At 45.7% G+C, this 13,024-nt stretch overlaps 2 long non-coding RNA genes across 4 annotated transcripts; both read left to right on the forward strand.

Moving 5' to 3' along the window:
- The first annotated feature begins 798 nt into the window (after positions 1 to 798).
- Positions 799 to 7,579, forward strand: LOC146191241 (uncharacterized). Of its 3 annotated transcripts, XR_014706621.1 has the most exons (3): positions 799 to 955; positions 2,318 to 2,443; positions 7,225 to 7,579. It is a non-coding gene; the product is annotated as an uncharacterized LOC146191241 (long non-coding RNA). The 3 variants fall into 3 exon arrangements; XR_014706622.1 differs by lacking the exons at positions 799 to 955; positions 2,318 to 2,443 and adding an exon at positions 2,456 to 3,093; XR_014706620.1 differs by lacking the exons at positions 799 to 955; positions 2,318 to 2,443 and adding an exon at positions 2,458 to 3,085.
- Positions 7,580 to 11,753: 4,174 nt separating this feature from the next.
- Positions 11,754 to 12,703, forward strand: LOC146191242 (uncharacterized). The gene is made up of 2 exons (XR_014706350.1): positions 11,754 to 12,127; positions 12,561 to 12,703. It is a non-coding gene; the product is annotated as an uncharacterized LOC146191242 (long non-coding RNA).
- The last annotated feature ends 321 nt before the right edge of the window (positions 12,704 to 13,024 follow it).

A 13,024-nucleotide genomic window follows, 5' to 3' on the forward strand; every position in this document is an offset into this window, starting at 1 on the left:
CGGGCCCTGCTACACGGATATGTGATTTAAGAAGTACGGGAACCGGCAAGGTGTCTGGGGCTGCTCTCAATTTTAACAAAAGTAAATACCTTTCAATTGGCAGGCCAGAAGCACGCCTCAATGGTTCCCAACAAATTACACAGAGTAACACCATCCGCATTCTTGGCATCAATTATGAGGCACGTGGGATAACATCTTCGGTGTGGATTTCCGTCTTTGTTGTTGGTAAACATTTATTAAAAACAGTCAAGGGGCCGAAGGCCCTGATCTAGGATTCGGGGAGGACTCCTTGGAATCTGGAAACCTCCCCAGACGGCCACTGACGTCCGACGGACAGCCGAACTCGGCCGCAACTCGGCGGCCGATTTCGGACGTCCGCCGGAATTCCGGCGTACGTACGAAAGCGGATGGTCGAATCCGTTCGCCCAGCGGACAGCCGCCGTACGTCCGCCACTGGATTTGCTTTTACACAGCTATGATATAGTTTGTAGTCGTCGTGCTCGTCTGAACTGCGTATAAATCAGTAATATCGTCAAGTCTGCATTATATGATGCCAGAGCGAATCGATGCGATAGAAAGCGTTTCCATTAAACAGTTTTTTTTTTTATTTTCCGCGTGTTTCATCGTTGCATTCTTCCATCAAAATTTTTGATTAAAAGTTAAATGACCATTAAACATTTTTCTATCATGATGCTTCGGTGAAATTTTAATCAGTGGCTGAATAGACGCAGCAAGCTCAAAAAGAACGAAACCGAACCTATCCTAAAAAAAATCTGAAATGAGCCAATCCAATCCACCTGACAAGTTGAAGTTTAGTCATGGAAGATGGTTTCACGTTTCCGTGTTCTGCATTTTCTGCGCAGTTACAAATACCTACGGCTGTAATGCACTGCTAGCATTGTTTTTGCTGTGGCTTGGTGCGGCTGGCACGCTTTGTTCACCCGCCGATTCCAAAGTAAGTATTTCACCGAACTTTTGTTTCTTTAGTGGAACTTTTCGATGCACCGATAGTGGTGATCTTTCTGGAAAGGAAACAGCTCTGTACAGCAGACGAACGGTCGAGTGTTTTAGGCGAGACTGACAGGATGGCTCCGCGCCGACTAACTAAAGTGCAGCCTTAAGTCTGAGGGCCATCTTTCTCGGCATTACTGGACGCTGCGCCAGTAAGCCGCGCAACTTCTCTGTCTCTGATAAAGGAGTGCCTGCCCGAGCTTTAAAGGAGTCAATTTGTTAACCATGCGCAACGTGCTGAGTTGTAAAAACTATACGAGAAAACTTTTGCACTCCTCGAGCCTATCGTGCGACATGTTTTTTTTTTCTTTTTAATGGACAGCCGCTTATCTTTCTCTCTCGAGCTTTACGGCAACTACAGTTTCTAGAAGGAACGGCTGTAGCTACTAAATAACTAAAGGTTTAGTACTCTCCTTCAGCTTTGACGAACCAGGACAGCACCTTGCGCATGTTGGTTATGCATGTGGGACCGAACCGCGCAGAACAACCGGACAAGGAGATGAGAGAAAAAAAAAAAAAGTCAGCACTTCTTTTTCTTGACCCGTTGTTCTGCGCTGTTCTGGGACGAATTTGGCATACCGCCGCCGCGATACAGTTGGGCTGTGAGCTCTGGTACCTGCAACGCCTTCTTTTATGCAAAACAGGCATACTGGGAGGCCATGCAAGCCGCGGGCTAAAAAAAAAAAAAAAAAAAAAAAAAAAAAAAAAAAAAAAAAAACCCGAGTTGAGCAAAAGTGAGATGAAAACAAAATTGTTGCTTTGTCCTTACAGATATTCAAAGGCTCCTCAGAACTTCACTGCATTATTGACAGCGAGATAATGCCAAAGCTACACTAGAGCCATGCAGCACCTTATAGTGCATGATACTGAGCTTATGTCTCGCACTGAAAGCTCTTACCATGTTCTTAGATTATCATATTAAAGTAGCTTTAAACCCATGCTTGTTAATACAGTGATAGCCATAAATTGAATCTAGGGCATCATGCTCACATACAAGGCTTCTGATAACTGCTGGTCACATGATGTGGGCTATAGCAGAAACCTGTACCTGGTCATCTTACAAGCATTTGTGCAATTGATGCTTTTAATGTGTTGTAAAAGTTTTTGTGTTCTGTTTCTGTATGGGAATGCTTTCCTTATTGAAGGCTAACATTTGGCTTGCTACAGCAAAACCTCTACCTAGTCATCCTAAAAACAGCACCGCAGTTGGTGCTTTTAGTGTGTTGTAAACGTATTTGTGTTCTGCTTCTGTATGGCAATGCTTTTCTCGTTGAAGACTAGCATGAGGCTTCCAAAAATTTTTCAGATGCCATTTGCTGTAGCCGATTTCGTAGGCCAACAGGAAGCAGCATTTTGAACATGGAAAACTGTCATCCACGGGGGAAAAACAGCAACATCTCTTTGCATTCTCATTTCTTTGGTATGGCTAAAAGTGAGTATTGTATCATTATCTATATTATTAATATTGAATCATGATTGTCAGTGTTGAAGTTGTTTGAGCGTGATGATTTTAAACATACAGGACATCCCTTCGACATTAAGGTTTTAGCTTGTTTACATGTAGGATGTAGAACTGGTTTCAACAAACTTTATGCAGCAAATTCTTTTTACATTGTCCACCATGTTACTTTTTGTCATTGTCCATTGAAGTAAATGACCAGTATTTTACGTTTACACAGTCGTCCACTCTTAGCTTGAATGGGAATGTGTGGCATGCAGTTTGCAAAATAGCAATGCATCCGTCACAGCCATGCATCAAGGCTAAGTGGCTTGTGCGTAGAGGGACCAGCCGCTCCAGCTTCACGTCATCTGCCTCTTTGCTCCGGTGTGCAGACATGCATTGAGGCAAAGTGGTTTATGTGTAGAGAAACCAGGAGCTTCTTTGTCACATCTGGCTGTTTGTTACGGTGTGCAGATGCACATCGAGGCAAAATGGCTGATGTGTAGAGGGACCAGGAGCTGCTGCTTAACGTCGTTCGCCTCTTTACTACAGTGCACAGCCGTGCATTGATGCTAAGTGGCTTGTGCATGGAGGGCCCAGGAGCTGCAGCTTCACGTCTGCCTCTTCGCTCAGGTACGCAGGTGCGTATTGAGGCAAGATGGCTTATGCATAAAGGGACCAGGAGCTGCTGTGTGGTGTAGTCTGTATATTTGCTATGGTGCGTATCGAAGTACAGTGGGGGGGCTCATGTGTAAAGGTACCATGAGCTGCTGCGTTATGTCGTCTGCCTCTTTACTATGGTGCGCAAGCATGCATCAAGGCAAAGTGGCTTATGCATAGAAGGACCAGGAGCTGTTGCTTCACATCTGCTATGATGCGCAGCTGCATATTGTGGGTGGTGGTGGAAAACATTGCCATCAGATACAAATACAAGAGGTTACTCACTAGCTGACCCTGAGGGGGCCTGACCTGACAAAAACAAGGGGTCCCTAGTTTGGGACCCCAGTGGTGGTAGAGGGACTAGAACTGGTACTTCACGCTGTCTGCCTCTTCGCTACGGTGTGCAGCTGCGATGAATGCAGTGGCATCTCAAAAAGTGCATGCCACGCACTCGCATGTTCAGCCTGAGTGGACGACTGTGTACCTGCTATAGCTTTGTTATTCATAGAATAAACCTAGGCCAAGTTGGATAGCTCACCTCATATGTGGTCAGCAAAGAAAAGCCACTCCAGAAAATCTGATGCATTTACTGTCATAGGATTCTTATTCATATACATGCTACTGACAAGTCAGATTCTTCACCCTCAGAAATGCCAGAAAAATAACCAAGGGTGCGTCTGTAATAGCCTAGCTTGCTCTTTCTCTGCATTGCTGTGGGTGGGACAGGTGTGAATCTTTGATTTTAAGCTTGCAACAAGTATGTTATTGTAGTTTAAAGGCAAAACGGTACTAATAATCGTAGCCCCCCCGTGGCCTTTATCCCCTTTTAATAGTGTTGCTAGACACCGAATTATTAGTTTACTCTGCACTGTTTCTGTCTAGTTAATGTGCGGAGATGTACAGCCTCGTCCACTTCTAGCTATAACATGCTCACCGCCTTCAAAACGCTGTTGCGTTCGAACCGGCCACACAATAAAGCTAAGTGGCAGGCCATGTGAAGCAGCACATCCGGGTCCCTGTGTGTGTGCACCGATTTGCATCGATATGTGGCTGTTTCGTACGTAATGTTGATTTGAAAGCAGTGTCTGTGTTATAGCTAGAAGTGGACGACCCTGTACATATATTTATATGACTTGGAGTTGTCGACTTTGCACTTAGAAACATTGTAGCGTTATCTGATGTGTTGCTTTCATTTCTTTAATGATTTCTGTAAGGGATCGGTGGGTATGCTAGGCACCTTTATTAGTCTGCTCTTTTTGGGTCACCTGTTCACTGCCCAGCTGCGGCCGTCTCCCACTTGCCCTCGGACAGGAGGCAGAGAGACGTGCACAGAGAGGCAGCTACAGCAGCTACAGTGCTTAACGGAAACGTAGGCAGAGAGGGAAAGAAGTTCCCTCTTCCGAGGACTTTGCTGTCGCACTCGAAGACGCGGGGACAAGCAGTTTGTTCTCGTTGCTGTGTCATGTAGGGGGCTCATTTTTATTTCAGGAGCTTTACGAACAGTATACAACTAAGGGGTCCTTAGTACTAAGCGTACTAAGGGGTCCTTAGTACTCTGACTGGACCCATCACCCGGAGGTAGCACAGCTTTGAAACGAGCACCTCTTTTGGAAGAACTGCTTATCGTTCAAAGAAAAAACACTGTCAGGTTGAAGGGTGTAAGGCCCTCTTCCTTGTTGGGGAGCCCATAAAAGTGACAATTATTCAGTGCAGGCGCGCTGAGTGGGGTCTCGTTGAGGATTCCAACCCTGGATGTCAACAATGGTAGGAGATGGCGGCGTTGAAAAAGGGCAAGTGTGTAACAGTGACGGTATGATGCGGAGCGGGAGGATGTGGGTTGGCTCTTCTGATGTGGTCCGCAATGGTGCTGACTCAGACGCCAATAATTGCAATAATTGCCCTGTAAAAGGAGCCGCCAAGGATGCAAGCTTTGGGCAATGGTTGCGCACGTGGGACACCGTTTTGATGGGTTCTATTTATATTTTCTCTTTTTTTTTCCTAGGGGAGAGAGTTTGGCATGTGACCTAGTGAGCCAATCATTTCGAGGTCCATTCTCTAAATTCCGTTTGTTGTGAAACGAATTTGTTGTCCCTTTTGCATTGCTTGTATTAGGGAGAGGATGAAGAACTTATGAAAGTGGAAAGACATGCCAAAACGTTTGTTAGCCAGTCATGTGTGAGTTCGTTGTCGTTGGGGATGAGAAATGTGGGCGGTGTCCCGAAGTTAATGAAACGGCCCTGCGGCCTGGAGAACTCGTTCTGAGCTAGATTTTGATCTCTTTCTTCTTCGGCATAGATCATGGTCATTGTTTCACCTGTTGTAAATACATACATTCATGTACAAAATTTTCAGTTCATCTTCCTCTCCGTGTGCAAGTTGTTGTGGCCAGATGCAGTAAATTCGCTATTTTCATTTCTATATAACGTGCCTTTCTGAAGATGGTGAGCTCTTTTGTCCAATTCTGTAAGAAAGCAGCAAAGCGCTCCCAAATCTTCCACAAAACTGTGTGATATCTTTAATACTAACTGCAGCTCGGTGTCACTCAAAACATGTAGTTGAGGTAGATTTCTTCCCCCCCCCCCCCTCTTTTTGTTCGTTCAAATGAGGACCAGCGGACACTAACTCTTGCTTTTGTAATGCCCTAGGCCCCGCCTTAAGGCAGTACTCCAATGTCAATACCATCTTTATAGCTATGGCTGTCCAACAGCACTAATGTCTTTTATATACTTCTTTTACTAATCTCTTACCCAAGTGGTGGCTTATACTACGGGGGCGAAAGTCTCTGGACAGTGTCTGGAGATTTTGGACTAGAATCGCGATGTAAACGAATTGTGACCTTATTTCTCTTGCACACATGAAAGAACTAACGTTCAACTTTCACATCGACAAGTATGGTCCGAGTTTCCTGGTCGATGTAAAAGTTATGTGCTTTGATTGCAGTTTGTGTAGTCCACACACTTGTCCCCGATATTACATAGGGGCAAATTAGGTGCCTTTACAGGGGCAGTTTCTTTGGCGCCCACTACCTTCCCCATAAAAAAGCTACAGTGTTGCTTGTGAACAGCTGGCTGCATTTATAAATACTATTATTTTTTTTGTAATTTGTTGTGCGTAGTTGAGAAATCCATGACATACATGCACAGCTAGTTGCCAGAATTATGCAACCATATTTCAGTAACTAACATCCATGCTGCATGCTGCCGGTAATACATCAGGAGCTTGTGGTTGTTAGCTTTTTGTGTTTTGTGTAACTATAAGCCTTGCTATTGTAATGTCACATATAGTGCTGTGGGTAAACAAATAACTTTACTTTTAACTCTTGTAGAAGCATGAACACTGCGCAGTCACTGCGGCGGGCTATGCTTCCACATTGGGCTTTAGCCACATGTCAAATGTCTATCTTTATTCTGCTGCAGCAGCTTGCATGTTATCAGATAAGTTACTTCGTCGCAGCTGCTCTAAGGAGACGCTTTCTAGACGCTTGTAGCCTAGATGTTGATGTCGATATACCCCCGACACGCCCAAGGAATGTCTTCGGTAGAGGGTACATGGAAACCAGTGAAATGTGCAGTTTACAGAACAAAAAGGTAACAATTTTAAATGATGTTATTATTGATCACTTCTTTTCAGAGCAGGAACAATGACTTTAGAAATCTGCCTGTTAAACCGCTCAAAATGCAGGTTTCTGCCGCCAATGCGTACCTGTGTAATACTGCAATGCTCTGGCTGTGCTTTATGTTCATATACAGCATCCTTTATGCTTAGTTTCTATGCATGTGCACTCCATGTCTTGGGCATTGCTGAGGGCGCATAGCAGCAAGCATAACATGCCATGTTTGGTCAGAGTGGCATGTTCAAAAAGACGACATAAAAACATTAAAATACTGAATGCCAGGTTCTGGTCAAACTATGTTTGTATCTTTTGTTATTCTGCATGGGTTTTGCTGCAGTTATATGACCTTTCTATATAGTATGTGACAGTTCTGAATGGAGATGCATGCGTACAGTGCCATCTGGAAAAAGCAATTGAGAGAAACTGGCAGTTGCCCTTGGAGATGTGTAATCAAAGTTCAGCACAGATAGCTTGAATTTCATTTTCCCTTCTATTGCAGGAGGAGCCCAGCCTGCTCTTTCCATCTTAGGCCTGAAAGACCAGCAACAGCTGATCGAGCAAATGCACAGGATAGTAACTGCTCCTGGAATCCCGGCCTGCGGAGGCCGCCCACAGAGAACTTGATCATCTCCTCGTTAATTCCGAAATATTAGGTTTCAATAAATACCTTTTCCTTCACCACCTCCCCAAGGCAAGAGCTGTCACGGCCAAGGATAATTAAAAAATATTATTCAAGTAGATTCTTAATACTCCAGTTGGCCTGCATTTTACCATGCCATTCCTTAACATCAATATTTTTTTAGTGTAGACTATTTATGCATGCAGTTTTTGCAATAAAGCCAAAAAAAAATGCTTTTTTTACAACCTCTCATGCTGGTATGCCTATGCACTTAGCATGTTTTCAGGAATGGTGCATTTGTGTAAAGCTCAGCTAGCATATGTGCCTCTTTGATGGAAGTTATAATTGCACACTACTGTTCAGTGCTTAGTGTGTGAAAGTAAAGCAGACAACAGAAAACTTGAACCTGTTGCATATTCTGTTGTCTGCTTTACTCTCACGACAAAGGCATTGAGCACTAGTATGTGACTGAAATTTCCATGGCACATGCTTGCTGAGCTTTACACAAATGTTATTGGCAAGTTTTTACACCAATAGCGGGCCCTGCAAGCATGTTCCGGGAAACGTCCGAATGTCCGCCTCCGGCTGCCCGTCGGACGTCCGTGGGACGCGATCCGGATCCACGAACGACAGTCCGACGGACGTCCGCTGTACGTATATCGAACATAACCGGACTTCCGTCGGATGTCCGAAGGTTCGAAAACGGACGTCCGTCGGTCGACCGTCGGACGTCTATGGCCGTCTGGGTCTAGAGCGAGACCAATGAGCGCTCGTTGGTCGCCCAGAGTAAAGCTGCATAGACAAGCCTCCCATGTATGTTGTGTGGGTGTTGGCGTGGAAAAGCCCACACCATATGAAGGATGTCTGCTGGGATATTGCAGTGTTTACACATCGGCATGTATCTTTCAGGAAATATATTATCGAATCTTTTGGGATTGGGGAAAGTGTTCGTCTGTAGTTGGCGCCATATAATGGTCTCTGTCTTTGTAAGTTCTTGGTGCGGTCCTGGATAGAGTTTGCGAGAAATACGATAGTGTTGGAGCAGGTAGCGTGAAGTGATCATGGTGTCCTTCCTGACCAAGGCGGGCATGTTGGGGGCGGGATGATAAGCTGCTGGGAAAGTGAGCCCTCGAGCTAGCTCATGTGCTCCCTGATTACCCTTGAGACCCATGTGTGCTGGAGCCCATATCAGGAGAGTCAGGTGTTTAAGAGGATTTTATATGAGTACGCGAAACGCTTCGACTGAAATACGGCCATGAGCAAAATTAAGAATGGTGCGCTGTGAGTCACTTATGACTACTTTAGCTTTAGAAATGGAGAGCGCGAGAGCAAGAGCTACTTCCTCTGCTGTAGTGATATGGGAAGTGACAGAGGTCCGGGCTGCGCTAGCTAAGTTTCGTCTTAAACGAGGTGCGCAGCAAGATGGCTACAGCCAGTGCTTTTGAGCTACCCATACTGGAGAAACGCTATCTTGTCCACACTGCTTTATGCGGTCGAATATGGTACCTCACACATGTAATGTACCCGCCTCTCAGGGTTTGGAGTTCCCTTCGGTCTCTTGTGAGCTCATTTTTGAGGCGCAGGGCGCACAGAACTAGTATGCCGTGCTGTATTCGGCCAGCCACGTTCGAAGGGTGGGTTTGCATTCCCTTCTTTGTCTATCTGCTGTCGGCTGCTGGCTATGCGCTACCTTCTTTGTTTGCTGCAGGGTGATGAGTGCCCAGCGCGGGTGCTTGCCTTCTATTTTTTAAGCACAAGTGTGAGCGAGCTTGTCCCTGACATACCACTCAACAGGGGACCTCAAGCTTTCCGGATGCCTGTTTTTTATTCGTGTACGGTGGCATTTTGTCGCCACGCCCGCCATGTGAGCCCGGACTTAGACATCTCGGCGAACAGAGTAAAGTCAATGGGAGCTTTACTTATTCCGCTAGAGCCTGCAGAAAGCAAGCGAATGGTGGATTCCACTTCTCGGTTACCACTTACATCATCGTTTCTGCCAGGACATTTACGTGGCTTTATGTGACTGTTAAGTGGGGGGTTTGGCCTACACGAGACAAACTGCAACAATGGGGCATTGTTCGGACAGCGCAGTGTCCCAACTGGCCACTTCAAGAATCTAATCGTCACATGGCCCAACAATACGTCGTTGCTCGTGTCTTTTGGACGGAATTCCACGCTGGTTTCAGAAGTCTTGCTATCAATCGATTTCAGATATGTGGTAGATGTCCTCGCGGTCGCTTTGCACGATCACTGATTGTAACTGGCGCTTTCGCATTATGGCGCAATTGCTGTGAGGCTGTCGCCTCGAACAGGCGCCGACGTGTGCTTTTCCCTGTCCTGGCGCGTCTACAAAAGGAGATAGTAAGCTTTCTGGCTGAGGAACTTTTCTACCTTGGGAAGCGAGAGTTCCATGCCCTTTTGTATCCGTGTCGGATAGACGTGTCCGGGTGGCTTTTAACCCACTTTCGTACCTGTAATTTAATGTAAATATCTATGTAAATTCACAGCTGTATACATCGCAACACACATGTGTAATACACACTGTACATGCAATTGCTGTATATGTTTGTATCTATTTTTATTTGTCCAATTATTCTGCACTGTGTATACCTTCATGCACATTGCCATTCAATTTGTATATATCATCACCACGAGCAGCCAATTTTTTTTCCTGAATATAAAGAGTGATTTTTTATGTATTTCCTTGTCAGGAGATGTGTTATGTGCTAAGTCCCCTGTTCTAACTGAGCAAGTTTTCAGTTTTTGTCATTTTTCATTGCAAATGTCAATGTCTAATGTCTAATAAAACTTTTTTCTAAACACAGAAGAACAGGAACCGGGTTAATTGGTTCATGTTGGAAGGGAACGACGAAAATAACGGCTGGCAAACGGGACAGGGGAGAAGGGAAAAACACATGCGCTGCTTATCTGATTTCTGGGGCCTCTCTAATCAAACGGAATGCTGATATCAGGATCAGCCTGCCAGGAGGACCCTTGCATTAACATTACCCCTAGGCCACAGGGGCTCGTTCATACGGTTTGATTAAAGCAGGGCTTTATGCGTCGGGTTGTCGCCTACGCTATCGCATCATACTTTTAAGAGCGGTGCTTAAATGTCCTCGTAATTTTTTCTAAGCAGTGTTTAACTTGGGTAAGGTCGAACCAATTAAAAAACAGCATGCATGTATTTAGAGTAGCTGTATCAGCAACCCTATAGAAGCACATAATGTTGCGAAGCAAAGGCACTTTGAGTAGTCTGAAGGCACTCATGTAGAAATAGATCCACAAGTACATGTTTGAGTATAGGCACCCTGCACCCGCTAGGCGCCGCCATCGTAGAGACTGCGTTCAGCGCCCCGCGCGGCAGGTTCCTTGTCCCTGTTACTATCCCTGTCATGAAGGCTCCTTCCGTGCCTGCGCAGGGAGCCGTCTGCTAGCGGTGTGCCGCTGATTGTAGAGGCGGGAATCGGAGCTATTAAAGGGACTGAAAAATTCTTTCGAAGCGCTAACATCAGGAAGGGAACAAACCTTTTTGAAGCAGGTCATGTGCACGACGTAAAGATATAATATCGCGTGATTATAGGTCGAAGTAACATTCTGGTGTGTTGTGCAGACAAACGTCAGTGCGCCATCGGAAACCATCGAATTAAAGGTAAGCAATATATTTATCTGCTGGCTATTTAACATCCTGACTGTTGAGCAGCTAGCTTTATGCAGTGTACCAATGAGCGTGGATTACCGCAACATTCTTAAATACTTCAAATGATGCCTATGATAGCGTCCGGAATAACCACCCTAGCAAAAAAGACCAATAGGGTGCGTTATTGGTTTTATAAGAATCGGTATTGGTTCTGTAGGTATGCTATGTGTTTTATCTGCATTTCTATGAGACTTATTCAGAAACTCATAAATCTTATAGACTGGTACATATTTGTCCTATAGGCAATAGTATTGGTTTCATAGGTTTATCGGTGGGTTGTATAAGAAAAGTATCAGACCAGTGCAGAAGCCCATACATCTTATAGGCTGATACATGCTTGTCTTGTAGACTACTACATATTGGTTCATGTGTCTGATACATCAGTATGCCTTTGTTTATGGGTCTTGCATGCAGGATCAGTACGTTGGAGATTTTAGGCCTTTGTCATTGTTTCCTTTTCCATCTCGGACACATCCCCAAAACTCACGCATTCATCCCGTTTATTGAGTGTTGCCGTAACGTACAATATTAGCCGCAATAACAATTGAGAACGCTGCGCGCGGTCTCAACAAACTACGTACGGTTGGAGCCGCAAGACGCGCGACGCTGTTGCTACTGGATCACTGAATTGAGATGGGAAAGCACGCGGATATAGCACGGTTCTGTCGGGGCCCAGCTCAGTCACAATCACCTACATGTGCAAATGGATTGAGAGGCGCGCGTCCAAGCAACTGCAACGCTGCAACCACCGCCGAAGCGAGAGGAGTCGACATCGAGCACGCGACGAGTACGGCTCGAGCTGCCGACGCGGTAGCGCGATGCCGGCGGCGTTTCGCAGCGGAGAGGTAGGTTTCCTTTCTCTCACTCCCACTCCCGCGCAAGCGTTCCCGTGCTGGCCTCTCTCATCCTCCTTTCCACCTCTCCTCTGGGCGCGCATGCGCAGCTCCGTAGAGGCATTGGCGCTGGCGCGATCGCTGATCGGGCGGCAGTTCGGTCGGTGCCCTGTGTTTACAAGTTTTCGCCGATTTTCGGGGTGCTTCTCGAGGATATCAACGTTCCAGCGCACGTTCAGCTTTTGATCAGGTGCGTGTGCATCACTTGCAACTTCGGGCTGACGTTTATACTTTCTCAGTGTATGATGTGGCTTTGCGTTGCAGAATGCCGTGCCTGCACGCCAACAAAGGAATTTGAATCGCGCGGTGTGATATAACGCAGCGTCGAGTTTTAAAGTTGTCGGCACGATTTCTTGAAAGTATTGATGAAACTTTTTAGCGTTAATCTGTTTTCGAATATCGTGCGCACTGTGTTTAAGTGGCAGAACCTGTGGTGAGGCGCAAGGCGGAATGTTGGTTCAGCAGCTACCTCGGCGTTCAGTAATGGCGGCGCCTCTCCTAACTGACGCGCGCAATCGCGGTTGCCGGTATATGTGTGGACCGATTTTTTGAAGTCATGGTGGTGTCGCGTTCTTGAAATCGCTTATTTTTCAAGCTGTAACGCAATTTTTTATTTCTTTCAGGTGCCTTAGCATTCGAGAGACTACATCATCGGGCCGAAATCCGCAATCTTGGAATCGAGGGCTACCTGGATGCAGTCAATGTTTGGATTATGTGCCAGTATGCGTTGCCGCTGTCATTGTGGAATAAAATGTGTATACATGCACCTGCTGCGTAACTCATCCCTAGAAAATGGAACATAGCTGCCCTCTCCTTTCAGGTGTCTGTCCGGAGAGGTAAAACACCCGCAGCTACTCGATGAGACCAATATTCCATAGGGCCTACAAAACCAATAGGAAGCCTACTGGTTTTGTAGGTCTATCAGATTATTGACAGCTATGGGTGTACTAGCATTACAGACCTATCAGTTTATCAGATGCCATAGGACCGATAAAACCATAGCCTATACGACCAGTAAACAATTGACCTATAAAACCAATACTCTAGTAGACCTGTAAAACCAATCGGCTAGGATACCCATAAGACC

This window comes from Amblyomma maculatum, chromosome 4 (genome assembly GCF_055883805.1).
Source record: "Amblyomma maculatum isolate TAMU_Amacu chromosome 4, ASM5588380v1, whole genome shotgun sequence".
In the NCBI taxonomy this organism is placed as follows: Eukaryota; Metazoa; Arthropoda; class Arachnida; order Ixodida; family Ixodidae; genus Amblyomma; species Amblyomma maculatum.